Here is a 13,812-nt window from a genome sequence, read left to right on the forward strand (position 1 = left end):
CAATTCCACAATTGTTTGATTGTTTAGTCAAAACTTTTGTGTAATTCTTGTTGACTGGGAGTTAACATAATTTTTACTGACAATACCTATCTAAATTAATATCATAGTATTTATTTATTAATTTTTAACATATTTAGCCACATTTTGTTACTTGCCTGTGTATAGCACGGGTTACCGCTAGTATAATTATATAAGATTGTGTTTAAATCATAGATAGATTTGGAAAGAGATTCAAAAGACAAAGAACATGGTGAAAAATATAGAGAAAAAATTAATTTGTATTTTATTTATATTTTCATCGCATTTGTCTTTTCTTAAATAGTTATTGCTTTAAAAAGTATATTTATAAAAATAGGTTTATTGGGTTGAACACTGTAACAGCTCCCTATTCTCAAGCAACTGCAGAAGAAATCATGAAAAAAGTGTTGTGCCAAAATTTATTGCACATTGTAATCAAAAAAGTGTTGGGTGAGTTTTTGATGAATTTGTCACACAAAAAGTATCTATAACCTAACGCTGCTGCTTGCTTCATTTCTAACGCTTTGCAACATACAAATTGAACCGCTTGACCTCTGTTTGCTGGCTCAATGGTTTCTATTCTGAATGTGCTACAAACGAAAGCAGTGGAGACTCTAGCTTCAACATGTGGCTGTTGCCTCTTCTCTGCCTTCTACCTTGTCTGAAAGAAATTGCACAGATATGTGTATGTATTCCACATGATTGTAAGAGAAGAGGTAAAATTGATCTCTAAGATGTGGCTATGGTTTTGCCCCAAAATCTGTAGATATAATACAGATTCCAGATTGTGGGAATTGGTTGGACCTCCAGATTGGGCAAGCGGTATGTTCTCCTCTGTCTGATCTGCAGCAAACCAAAAAATCTGGTATGTTCTCCTCTGTCTCATCCTACCTTCAATGAAGTATTTGATTCTGTTTTCTGCCATACATTCATGCTCTTGTTTTATTCATATTTGGTTCCCTTTAAAATTTGCCTACCATGTGTTTGCCAATATGTCTAAACCATAAAAAATTTCATAATAGGGCAAAATGTACTAAATTAGCATTAACCGTAACTGGTAATTGCCATAAGAAAATTCCATTGGTTAGTAATTTAGGTATCCGCATTGATCCTCACCACTCATCACTTATTATTGGAATTTTTTTTGTTGGGAGATATTCATATATTTGTTGTTGGGATGCCTATTGTGTTTCTTTATGGTTGAGATGTTTTCATGCCTACACTGAGATTGATTGGAAATGGGGATAACCATGATTTATTGAAATCAATTATATACCCTACTATCTGATTCCCAGGCAAATAACAGTGATATAGGTGGCCATATGTTATCTTTGTGAAATTGTATAATAGAATTTGGAAGATTATTTTTCGGGATAAGTGCGTAGGGATTTATTTGATGAAAACAAAGGCAAATTGAAGTTTTAAGTAGCCGAATTGTAGGAATGGAGACTGAGAACAACGGGTGCATGTTATTTTCTCATTCTCTGATGAATGGCTTTCTTACATCTGAATTTTTTTTTTTTGGTAACTCGAAAAATGACAAGCGATGAAATATCGTTGCCTTTTATTGCCTGGCTTGACTATTATTGCATTAGAATTGAAAGTTAATGTGATTCAAGATTTAGTGATTCTTGGTAATCAATAAACACTATGGCATAGTTTTGAGTGATCTTGCTGGACTGCCACTATGAGCTATATACAGTTTTTATTGACTTTGTGAGCAGATAATTTCTTAAACCACTTCACTAACCTTTATTCTTCAAACATCCAGGGCGTAGAAGGGCTCACCACATGGGTTCTAATTCTAAATCAGTTGTTGATTTCATAGAAGGTTCGTCAGGGGTTCATTTTTCCTGTATTTCACTTGGGTGGATTGGAGCTAAGAAATTTACAGGTGGAGCAATTAGCAGCTGGACATGTGCATAAGTAACCTTTTGTCAGTGGTGAGTTTAGGCACATCATAGAAGATCTTTTTTTTTTTTTTTGATAAAAATCATAGGAGATCATTTTAATCATTCCCTCATATTGTCTTGTTCATTGCACTACATAATGAATTTTTTAATGTGAATTTTGAAAATTGAGATGTTAGTCTATTCTTTTATATGATTTGCACCCCCTTGGTGCCTCTTTTAGCATAATCTATTCTGTTGATTTTGGAGATCTCTCTCCCACCATTGGTACATCTCTTTCCCACTCTTTCTCTCTCCATACACACATATATACAAACAAACACATGGGTGTGTGTGGGACTTGATTCTTCTTGGTTTATGAATATTTGTAGTTGGTTCTTCAATAAACATGGTTTAAATTCTGGGTTTATAACAATTTTAAATAGAACATTTGGAAAATTTGATTGAAGGCTTGTGGGTTTAGTTGCAAATTTCTATGTTGGTAGTTTTAAGGTGAATTTAATTGACATAAATAGGGGAATCAAATTTGATTGCTCTGTTTTTGGGTTGGCTAATAATGGAAGTACACCTCATGCCTGTGTAATGGGTCTTAGGCATTTTTTCATGATGGTGCTGAGGATCATCGTTGGCTTCTTTATGATTTCAAACTTGTGCTCTTTGAATTGTCCATTTGGGAATCAGAAGTTTCTTTTCTCATACTGGGATAATTCATACTTTCTTGACTTTGTTTGTTGATTTATTTCAATTAAAATACCAAAAGGAAAACTCTTTTAGAGATTAGTTTTTTTTTTTTTTTGTTTTTTTTTTTTTTTGGGGGGGGGGGGGGGGGGCTTAACTCAACCTTTCAAAATATTTGAATGGGTGATTAGGGGGATAGATGGAATTAATATTGTTGTTAAGAGCAACCCCTAAAAAGAAAAGAAAAGAACCGAAAAGAATGGAAAGGAAAGATCAATTTATGTCATATTTCTATCGCTTGACATGATTGTTGGGGCATATATCATGCAGATACTTCATACGACTTAGTATGTTATTACAATTTGTAAATTCCATTTTGGTGATTTAGTTTGGATGATCTAGATGTTCAGCATCAGCAATGCAGAGCTCATGCACACTCAGAGTTGCATTTTGCTAATTTGCAGAATTAAGTAGGACAGTAGATTTCAGGGGGCTTTAGCATTGGTATCAGTAGCAATATGCTTTCTAATTGTATAGGAAGGCTTTGCTATCTTAACGGGCACTTTACTGATATAGAATATGCAGGACATCCTTGATATACTCGGCATTCTCTAGATGTTACCTTTTATTGGATCAGTAGTCTCAGCAGTGAACATCCACTATGCCTCACAATTTTTTTATCCATTTGCGTTTTTTGAACTTCCATGCAGCAATTTGGCTTAGAAATGTAGTTTCCTTTTGCTTATTTAGCTAATATAGTTTTCATGTGAAGCATGGTAATGATATAAACTGAAAAATCAATGTGCACTTTATTTTTCTTTTGATGGGCTTTACTCGTTTTTTATTTGAATTCATTAAATATTGAGCTTAAAGTCCTTGCCATGACCATTTCCACGTGTGGATTTCAAGATCAAGCTGCTGACAGTAGGTGGAAAAAGATTGAAACTTACGATTTGGGACACAGGTAATTAACATAGATGACTTGCTATTTGGAACTATTTTGTTTATTCAATGTGGAAAATTTCTTGGATCCCAATAGTATTTCCTCCTCATACATGTAACAATTTTTTTAGTTTTTTCTTGGATGTTTTTGTTATAAATCTCCGACTCAAGACAGGAATGTTTCTTTTTTGGTACTGTTTTTCATTTTCACAGTAACCTGGCTTGTTAAGCCTTTTTAAGTTATTTTTGGGCTTGAAACGAAAAAAGCCTATAAATGGTGGTTTTTCAACTTTCTTACACTATACTTCAATGAATTTTTGAATTTTACAAATTGTCCTTGAGCAATATAATAAAAAATGCGGTTAGGTAATCTAATGTTCCATAAACGATTTTTTGAGTAGTTTTTTACACACTGTGAAACGGCTAAAACAGTTGCTAAAATAGCTACTTTCCAATACCAAAACCCTACTAGTGCCTTTATGAAAAGTTGAGATAAAAAATAACTGCCGAAGTGTTTGTGCAAGTTCGAGTGGTTTCGGAGTTGTGGAAGGAGGGCCCTTAAATTAGATATTGACATGTATCTATGTTAAAATCCACCTACTCTCCACCTACTTCACCCACTTAAACCTACTCCACTAAACCTAACCCACTACACCACTACCACCTCACCTACTCCACTAAACCTAACCCACTACACCACTACCACCTCCACTTCACCTACTCCTTACCTACTACACACTCACCCTCTTCTATATATAGGAATCATGAATCATTGTAATAGATATCAACATTATATCAATCAATAATACATACAATTTATTCTCTCTCTCTTTCTCTATACATTATTTCTTACATGGTATCAGAGCTGGTTTAAAACCTAGTATTTTCGCTTCCCCGGCGGGCGGCAACCTCACCTTAGCCGCCCGCCGGACCTCAACCTATTCCGCTAATAAAATCAACAAAGATTTGTGCAACTGTAGTCATGTGTGAGGCTGATGGAGAAGAATTCTTCACCTCATATGACGAGACAGTCTGGAACTGGAAACACTGCAACATTCTGCTCTGGAATTCTGCAGCAGCTAGATTATAGCTTGGTTGAGTGCCAAGCTTTGGTTCTTCCACCCACTCTTGAACTTGCCCAGCAAAGTGTGAAGGTTCATGCTTGTGTTGGAGGGACTAGTGTGCGCGAAGATCAGCGCATTCTCTCCAGTGGGGTTCATGTTGTTGTTGGTACTCCTGGTCGTGTGTTTGACATGTTGCGGAGACAATCACTTCGCCCTGTTTGCATCAAAATGTTTGTCTTGGATGAAGCTGATGAAATGCTGTCACGAGGTTTTTAAAAATCAGATCTATGATATTTTCCAGTTGCTGCCACCCAAAATCCAGGTTGGGGTGTTCTCAGTTGCTGCCACCCAAAATCCAGGTTGGGGTGTTCTCTGCCACAATGCCACCAGAGGCTCTTGAAATCACCAGGAAATTCATGAATAAGCCTGGAAAGAGAAAAAGCTCATGCTAGGATTTGCGAAGTGATTCGCTGCAGGAATTTTGGCTTTGGATGAAACCCTTACCATACTCCACTCATTCTCTCCAACTGTTCTAACTTTTTATTTTTATTATTATTATTATTATATCAAATAATCAATGCACTCATGTTCCCCACTAACAGTGTCCACTTTTGACCCAAACCATTTTCAATCCATCATTTCTCCTTCACCTTTTGCACCCCACTCACCGACTCTCTCTCCACTTTATCACATGGGTTTGTCCCTCTCTCTCCTCCATTTGATTTCAAAAATCACTTATTTTTATTTATTTTTTCCAAATCACTTTTCCTCTTTTTTAAATACCCCACTTTATTTTGAAACAATCGCACTGATGTTTTTCATATAATCCACCTATAAATATTTTTTATCTATTTTCTTTCTCCCTTGTTTTCTTTCATTTTATTTTTATTTTTTCAACAAAACACTCCCAAAAAAAAAAAACAAAAAAACAAAAAAACAAAATAAAAAAAAAATAACATTTTACAAACTTGTCATTTCTTCATGCCGGGGATCAACCCCGATCAGCATTTTACACCATAAAAAAAATAAAATAAAATAAAATAAAAATAAAATAAAAATAAAAAAAAACACAAAACAAAACAAAACACAACCAACACAAATCGGAACAGTGGGATTTTTCTTCTCGCCTATTCCGCCGGTCTTTTCTTCTTGCCTCCGTCCTGGGCGGTCCTTGACGGTGTTGCCTCCGTGCTTCCTCGACCACCAAGCAAGTTGCCTCCTCCCTGCTCCTCCACTGCAGCATATGGTGGACCTCCAAAACGGAACATCACGGTGGCCTTCCGCTTCAGCTCCTTGTTTTCCATCTTTAGCACGCTTATCTCTGCTCGCGCATCCTTATACATGCGTTGGAGCAGAGCCAGCTGGGAGTTTAACTGTTGCACTTCATTTGTCCTGCTCTGCAGCCGGTGCGACAAGTTTGTGACCGCCGTCATGGTTTCCACACATGACTTCAGAGTATACTGATTGGCCTCAATATCAGTTTGCACCGCCATTTTTTGCTCCACCGACCGCATCGGAAAGTTCAAAGGAGCAAACCCAGAAGTGTTTGGTTGGGGTTCACTGGCCACCGCACCAGTTATTTCTCTTGTGGACTCGTTCAGTTCTGGAAAGAGCGTAAGCAGACCACGGGAAGAGGAGGCCATGTTCTGGGTAGCTGGACGGGAAGAAGAGGCCATGTTATGGTTGCTGAGTGTTTCAGAGATGGGTTGGTTACAGAGTGGTTTTTACAGAGTGTTACCAGTGTATCTCTCTCAGCCCACGAAGAGTTTTTCAGAGGTTTCAGACTGGTTTGATTTCCACATGTTCTCTCAGCCTCCGCCTTCATTTATATAGCACATGACGAAGAGGCCGACACGCGCACTGTCGATCACGTGCATCGCCGCGTGTTTGGCGCGCCTTTTGATGGCACGTCTTTTTATGGATTGGGCACGCCTTTTGATGGCACGCCTTTTTATGGATTGGGCACGCCTTTTGATGGCACGCCTTTTGAAAGATTGGGCACACCTTTTGAGGGTGCGACTTTTTAAGGGTCCGACAAGACTCTGTAAACTGTCCCGACATAGATTCCGGTTAGTTTCTACAAGGGTCCGACAAGACTCTGTAAACTGTCCCGACATTGTTTCCGGTTAATTTCTACAAGGGTCCGACAAGACTCTGTAAACTGTCCCGACATTGATTCCGGTTAGCTCCTTCATGGGTCCGACAAGACTCTGTAAACTGTCCCGACATTGATTCCGGTTAGTTTCTACAAGGGTCCAGCAAGACTCCGTAAACTGTCACCACAACTGTCACAACATTGTCTGCTACAACGGTCCGACATGACCCCATAAACTGTCTTCTACATCGGTCTGACACCGCCATCCAGTGTCCTCTACACTGTTATGACACCACCATACAGTGTCCTCTACATGGTTATGACACCCCCATACAGTGTCCTCTACAACGTTATGACACCACCATCCAGTGTCTTCACCAATGGTCTGACACGACCATACAGTGTCTCTTATCATCTTTTATTTTTATGTATTTTCTTGTTTTGTTACTCTCTCCAAACTCAAGTTGGTTAGTTCCTATCCCCCTTGAGTTTGCGGGGGGCTGTTAAAATCCACCTACTCTCCACCTACTTCACCCACTTAAACCTACTCCACTAAATCTAACCCACTACACCACTACCACCTCACCTACTCCACTAAACCTAACCCACTACACCACTACCACCTCCACTTCACCTACTCCTTACCTACTACACACTCACCCTCTTCTATATATAGGAATCATGAATCATTGTAATAGATATCAACATTATATCAATCAATAATACATACAATTTATTCTCTCTCTCTTTCTCTATACATTATTTCTTACAATCTATCCTTCAAACACAAACAAAAACAACAATTTAGAAAAGCTTTTTTCTGGACAAGCTTTACTTAACTTATTTTATTCAAACATATATTATTCAATATTTAGATATGAGGCTATTAAATTTTTTGATTTGCAGCTGGACATGAGAGGTTTGGAGCATTGATAAGCTCTTACTATATAGGTGCATATGGAATTATTCTGGGTAAGCTATTTACCAATGCAGAATATTTGCATTCCAGTGTCATTTATGTGGTAGTTATACTTTTGATAGTATATTTTTGACAGTATTTCACATGGAATAGTTCTCTGATTTTTTTTTTTTTTGGGTAACACATGAATTCTTTTGAAAATTTCTGCTCGATCACATGCTTCATCTTACCATTTCAATCACTTTAAATAGTTTTAATTGTTGATGCTGTGTTGTCGTATTTCCTCTACCTAATGTTTAAGTAACCGCTTTTGTATTTACTTTTTGTTTTAGTTTATGATGTAACAGCGATGCGACCCCACACGTGAAATGCGTGGGGGCCAACAAGTTATAAAGAAGTGTTGTGCGAGTTAAATTTAAAAAAAAAGGGTTCGTATGAAAAATATGATAAAAATGAAGTTGGAGATAATGATAGGATTGGAAATTAAAAAAAAATGAAGAAATAAGAAATTAAAGATAAATGAAGATACTGGAGAAGATTAAGCAAAATAAAAAATAAAATAAGAAAAGATCAGGAGTCTGATAATAAAAAGACGGACAATTTATACAAGTGGTCCCTACATTTTGTTCCTTGTATCATTTTAGTCACTCCACTATCAATTGGCTCAATTTTGACCATTAATTTTAAATTTTGTGCAAATTTGGTCAACTGATAATGTCATTAGTGTTTTTGATGGAAAATAATCACTAGATTAGTTGAGGTTAGCTCATTGAATTTAGTAAATTTATAATTTTATTCTAAAAAATATGACACATGCCACTTATATGTATATTTTTCATAAAAAATTGCTAAGAGTTGTAATCAATTAGGCCTAATTGAAACAAAATCATAAATTTAAGGTCAAAATCGAGCCAATTGAAATTATAGGACCAAAATGACACAAAAACCAAAGTACAGGGACTATTAGCGCAATTTACCCTACAAAATTTTAAAAGTTAAGGATGAAGGAAAATTAAAAAGATAGTTTTGAAAGAGTGGTACGTAGGAAAAAGAATCTCAACTCTGTTTGAGAATTGAATATTGAGATTTTGAATATTTTAGAGAACACATTATCTATCTATCTATACAATTATATATGGGAGCACCTACTTTGGTGTTTTGAAACTTTTTTTCTCTTTATGCCAACTGTCCAATTTTCTATTCACAAAAAGGAGAAGAAAAAAAATAAATAGAAAAGAGGGTGTGACTTGAACTTAAAACCACAAATTTAATAACAAGGTTCTTTACTATTTGAATTGCATATAACATATAGCAAGTATTTTGTATATTTATTTATTTATTTGATTTGCACATGCATTGTGTGTATCAGCCACTAGTATTGGATTATGTATATAGTATAAATATAGATATAAATAAGTATATAGATAAAAAGATAGATATTAAATCTAATTTGAAAATTGAAGATAAAAATAAAATAAACATCCTACAAAACAAAAACAAAGAAATGTGGGATAATAAAAAAATTTAAAAATATTAAGATATTTATAAGAGATTATGTATGAGTAGAAGATAATTTAATTTTGCTTGTTATTAAAAATAAAAGCATATACATTTTCGGTAACAAAATAAATTTACTTTTTAATAAAGTTGTAATAGAATAAAATATATTTAATTTTTAAATTGCATGCTTGATGATGATTTTTATAAAAAAAGACTATATGTAAAAATTTAAAATTGATGGTAGTCAATTGTTATCATTATAGCCTACAAAAATAATTGGGATCAATCATTAACCAACAATTTTGGATAAAATCATGGATAACCAAAAAAAAATCAACACTTAGCACTTAAATTTTGTAAAAACATTAAAAAATTAAGAATAAGGTATTGGAATTCCTCAAATCATATAGCTCAATATTTTTGTTAATTTTAAAATTTAAATGTTAAATCCAGTAAGATTATGCCATAACTAATAGATTTGAGCCACTTTTATTTTTGATATTGAAAAAAAATTAAATCTTTTAAATTAGATATGTTTAGATGAAATTTAAAGATTTTAAAATTAAATATTGTTAGATGTACCAATCACTTTATGCTAAATATATTTTTTATTTTAAAATTGAGAAATTACGTTTAAGGTTTTGAAGCTGTTGTAAGGAAAAATAATTCAAATTTTAAAATTAGATTTGTTTAGATAGATTTTGAAGATTTTTAAAATTTAAAATTAGACATTGAAAGGCGAGATCAAATTTGTTAATTAAGAAAAATTTTAACGTAAAGATTAAATTTGTTAATTTTATTTGTTTGTATATTTGATTTAAAAAAAAATTGTTATGTTTATTTCCAAAAAAAATTAAAAATTAGAAAAATGAGTAAAGGAGACTTCATAAATATTGTTAGATGTACCAAATCACTATATGACATTTTTTATTTTTGAAAATTTTAAAATTCAGAGATTGTTTGAAGCTATTATAAAAAAACAAAAAATTCAAATTTTAAAATTAGATTTATTTAGATAGACTTTAAAGATTTTTAAAATTTAAAATTAAATATTGAAAGGCAAAAGAAATATTTTAACTAAAGAGATAAAGATCAAATTTGTTAATTAAGAAAGATTTTGATTGAAGTGATAAAGATCAAATTTGTTATTTTTACCTATTTGTATATCTATTTTAATTTTTTTTTTTGTTATGTTTATTTTTAATTTTTTTTATAAATATTGTGGAATTCAATTTCCATACAATTTTTTTTTAAAAAAAAAAATTAGTTATTTTTGAGACATACAAATATTGTAGAATTCAATTTCCATACAAGTTTTTACTTTTTTTTTTAATTTTTAAAACCAATCAAACTCGTTCAATTTTTTAGTAGGTATGAATTTTTGTTTTATATTTTTTTAACAAAACCTTAACTTTTGAGGAGGGACTCACCATCTTGATTTGAAAATGAATTTTGAAAATTGACAAAAGGAAAATGAGGCCACATTGAACCAAGTGAAAGAGAAAAAAAAAAAAAAAACGAAACAGTGCCCCTGTATATAATATATAGAGTCCTATAGTCTTCAACCACTTAACACACAACCACATTAGAGTCCTATAAAAAACAAATAGAGAAAAAAATGATAGAGGGGCAAAATGTTTACAAGGTGCTGGTAGCCATGGTACCATTATATGTAGCCCTAATAAAGTGGTGGAAGATCTTCACCCTTGAACAGTTCGACGCCGTGAACCGCCTCATCTGCTACTTCACCCTCCATCTCTTCACCTTTGAGTTCACCGCCCTCGTCAATCCTTTCAAAATGAACTACAAATTCATTAGTGCAGATGCAATCTCCAAAGTCATCATAGTGGCTTGCCTTTTGGGCTAAATGCAGCAGCAAAGGGAGCTATTGTTGGTCCATCACAAGCTTTTCATTGTCTACATTGACTAATTATTTGGTTGGAGGTGTTCCTCTTTTGAAAGCCATGTATGTCCTGAACTACCAATGATTGAACAACCAAGTCCACAGCGATCTGGCCATACATGGCTTTCAAAAGATGAACACCTACAACCAAAGAATTAGTCAATGTAGACAAAGAAAAGCTTGTGATGGACCAACAACGGCTTCCTTTGCTACTGCCTTTAGCCCAAAAGGCAAACACAACCACTATGATGACTTTGGAGATTGCGTCTGCGCTGATGAATTTGTTGTTCATTTTGAAAGGATCGACATGGGCGGTGAACTCAAAGGTGAAGAAGGGAAGGGTGAAGTGGCAGACGAGGCAGTTCACGGCATCACACTCTTCAAGGGTGAAGATCTTCCACCACTTTATTGAACCATAGCCTAACATTACGGCTACGTATAGTGGTACCATGGCTAACACCACCTTGTAAACATCTTGCCACTCTATCATTTTTTGCTCTGTTTGTTTTTTGTGTGTGTTCTGAGTTTAGGGTTTAGAGGATAAGTAGTGGTATAGCGTGTTGATCAATGGAAACGACTATGCAATTTATATGCATTCTGTTTTTTCTGTTTGTTTTTTGTGTGTGTTCTGAGTTTAGGGTTTAGAGGATAAGTGGTGGTATAGTGTGTTGATCAATGGAAACGACTAGGCTATTTATATGCATTATGTTTTTTTTTTTTTTGAAACAAATAGAAAAAACATAATGCATATAAATAGCCTAGTCGTTTCCATTGATCAACACGCTATACCACTACATATTCTCTAAACCCTAAACTCAGAACACACACAAAAAACAAACACAGCAAAAATGATAGAGTGGCAAGATGTTTACAAGATGGTGGTAGCCATGGTACCACTATATGTAGCCATAATGTTAGGCTATGCTTCAATAAAGTGGTGGAAGATCTTCACCCTCTAACAGTGCGACGCTGTAAACCGCCTCGTCTGCTACTTCACCCTACCCCTCTTCACCTTTGAGTTCACTACCCTCGTCGATCCTTTCAAAATGAACAACAAATTCATCAGCGCAGACACAAGGTCCAAAGTCATCATAGTGGTTGTGCTTGCCTTTAAGGCTAAATGCAGTGGCAAAGGAAGCTATTGTTGGTCCATCACAAGCTTTTCTTTGTCTACATTGACTAATTCTTTGGTTGTAGGCTTTCCTCTTTTAAAAGCCATGTATGTCCAGATCGTTGTCAACTTGATTGTTCAATCATTGGTAGTTCAGGCCATACATGGCTTTCAAAAGAGGAACGTCTACAACCAAAGAATTAGTCAATGTATATAAAGAAAAGCTTGTGATGGACCAACAATAGCTTCCTTTGCTACTGTATATAGCCCAAAAGGCAAGCACAACCACTATGATGACTTTGGAGATTGTGTCTACGCCGATGAATTTGTTGTTCATTTTGAAAAGATCGACGTGGGCGGTGAACTCAAAGGTGAAGAGGGGAAGGGTGAAATAGCAGACGATGCAGTTCACAGCGTCGCACTCTTCAGGGGTGAAGATCTTCCACCACTTTATTGAACCATAGCTTAACATTAGGGTTACTTATAGTGGTACCATGGCTACCACCACCTTGTAAACATCTTGTCACTCTATCATTTTTGTTATGTTTGTTTTTTGTGTGTGTTCTGAGTTTAGGGTTTAGAGGATAAGTAGTGGTATAGCGTGTTGATCAATGGAAACAACTAGGCTATTTATATGTGTAGACACCCCATTTTTGACCGACCTTAAGACTCAGACGTCACCGATTGAGCGCTTGGTGATGTTGCATAATGTGCTTGTTCAGAAGCTTCAGAGTTGCGGCCGTGAGCCCTGCCTCCGGACTTCCGAACCCTCTTCTGTGCCTTGTCTCGGTTTGCGAACCAGACTCGGTTTTCTTTGTTTCTTTTCCTGAGGGGAGGGAGAGGTCCTGTAGACCATCTCTCAATGTCCGTAGGCTACATTTGGTGGCCGTAGGCCATTTTGCCCATTTCGGAGTCCGGTTCCCGGTTTTCGGAGCCGTCAGGCCGTGTGCCTCGGTTCGGAACCGCCTAACCATCTCCGTTTGCTCTGATTTTTGGCATACATCTTATTTTCTCCCTTTTGAGGGACACTGGGGTCTGAGAAACCCACTTCGTGGCCGAACGCCACTTTCGGTGTTTAACGGGCAGTTTCCGGGGCCCCGAACTGCGTGTTTTGGCCCCCGAACATTCGTTTTGCATCGGTTTTCGTTCATTTTTGGCAGGTACCTCTGTTTTATTACCAGGAAGGTCACTGGAGGGTGGGAGGCTAGTAATTGTTGCAGCAACCAGTTATCTCTCCTCCGGAGCCTCCCGGCGCCCGTTTTTCCAACTTCCGGGCTAATGTTGAACACCCTAGGGGTAGTGTTGCCAACTTTCAACCACATAACTGTGATCTACACACCTTGGAGGACCCAAAAAAGTCATGGCCGGCCATTAATTGTTATTTCCATTTTTGCCCCTCCTCTTCCGGGCCAATGTTGAACACCTTGGGCCCACTTTCTTGAACTTTGAACCACATATCTGTGATGTACACACTTGGGAGGACCCTAAAAGTTTATGGCCGGCCATTAATTTTTCTTTCCATTTTTGCCCCTCCTCTTCAAATGCAATGTTGAACACCCTGGAGTCACTGTTGCCAACCCCAAACCACATATATGTGATCTACACACATGAGAGGACACCAAAAGTTGGTGGGAGGCTAGTAATTTTGCCAAAAAGCCAACTTCTTTTTGGT

At 35.9% G+C, this 13,812-nt stretch overlaps 1 long non-coding RNA gene across 1 annotated transcript; it reads left to right on the forward strand.

Annotated features, from left to right (window-relative positions):
• The first annotated feature begins 210 nt into the window (after window positions 1–210).
• On the forward strand, window positions 211–8,194 carry LOC114300756 (uncharacterized). Its single transcript, XR_014330471.1, has 3 exons — window positions 211–883; window positions 1,790–3,570; window positions 7,614–8,194. It is a non-coding gene; the product is annotated as an uncharacterized LOC114300756 (long non-coding RNA).
• Window positions 8,195–13,812: the final 5,618 nt, after the last annotated feature.

The sequence above is a fragment of the Camellia sinensis genome, chromosome 1, assembly GCF_055761805.1.
Source record: "Camellia sinensis isolate YWXY chromosome 1, ASM5576180v1, whole genome shotgun sequence".
In the NCBI taxonomy this organism is placed as follows: Eukaryota; Viridiplantae; Streptophyta; class Magnoliopsida; order Ericales; family Theaceae; genus Camellia; species Camellia sinensis.